Here is a 1,167-nt window from a genome sequence, read left to right on the forward strand (position 1 = left end):
GGTAGCCGCTCAACCCTCCTACAGGGGACGGCCTGCAGCCGCTCTGAAGGTGCCCCTAATGAGACAGCCTGTAGCCGTTCAACCCTCCTGCAGGAGACGGCCTGTAGCCGCTTCAGAGGGACTCAGGAGACGGCCTGTAGCCACTCTGAAGGTGCCCCTAACGAGATGGCCGGTAGCCGCTCAACCCTCCTACAGGAGACGGCCTGCAGCCACTCTGGAGGAAAACAGGAGACAGCCTGTAACCGCTCCCTCCTTCATCAGGAGACGGCCTTTAGCCGCTCTGAAGGTGCCCCTAATGAGACGGCCTGTAGCCGCTCAACCCTCCTGCAGGAGTCGGCCTATAGCCGCTCCAGAGGGACTCAGGAGATGGCCTGTAGCCACTCTGAAGGTGCCCCTAACGAGACGGCCTGTAGCCACTCGACCCTCCTACAGGAGACAGCTCCCGCCTTCGTCAGGAGACGGCTTGTAGCCGCTCTGAAGGTGCCCCTAACGAGATGGCCGGTAGCCACTCAACCCTCCTACAGGAGACGGCCTGCAGCCACTCTGGAGGAAAACAGGAGACAGCCTGTAACCACTCCCTCCTTCAGCAGGAGACGGCCTTTAGCCGTTCTGAAGGTGCCCCTAATGAGACGGCCTGTAGCCGCTCAACCCTCCTGCAGGAGACGGCCTATAGCCGCTCCAGAGGGACTCAGGAGATGGCCTGTAGCCACTCTGAAGGTGCCCCTAACGAGACGGCCTGTAGCCACTCGACCCTCCTACAGGAGATAGCTCCCGCCTTCGTCAGGAGACGGCCTGTAGCCGCTCTGAAGGTGCCCCTAACGAGACAGTCTGTAGCTGCTCAACCCTCCTGCAGGAGACGGCCTGTAGCCACTCCAGAGGGAATCAGGAGACGGTCTGTAGCCGCTCTGAAGTTGCCCCTGAGTCGGCCTGTAGCCTCTCCTTTCCCCAGGCCATGGCCAGTAGCCCCGCCTTAGTGACGGCCTGCAGCTGTGCCCTCAAAAGGCCATGGCCAGTAGCTGAGCCCTATGGCAAGAGATGGCCGGTAGCCGCTCCTCCATCAGGTGCTGATTTCTGTTCACCAACTTACGACCCAGAGGGAGCCCCCAGCCTGAAGGAGTACTGGAGAGGCCCCGTGACTTCCACCGGGCTCTTCTCCCTGCAGCCGGA

Source organism: Coenobita brevimanus, chromosome 90 (assembly GCF_032717465.1).
Source record: "Coenobita brevimanus isolate Jiangsu-jjx chromosome 90, ASM3271746v2, whole genome shotgun sequence".
Lineage (NCBI taxonomy): Eukaryota > Metazoa > Arthropoda > Malacostraca > Decapoda > Coenobitidae > Coenobita > Coenobita brevimanus.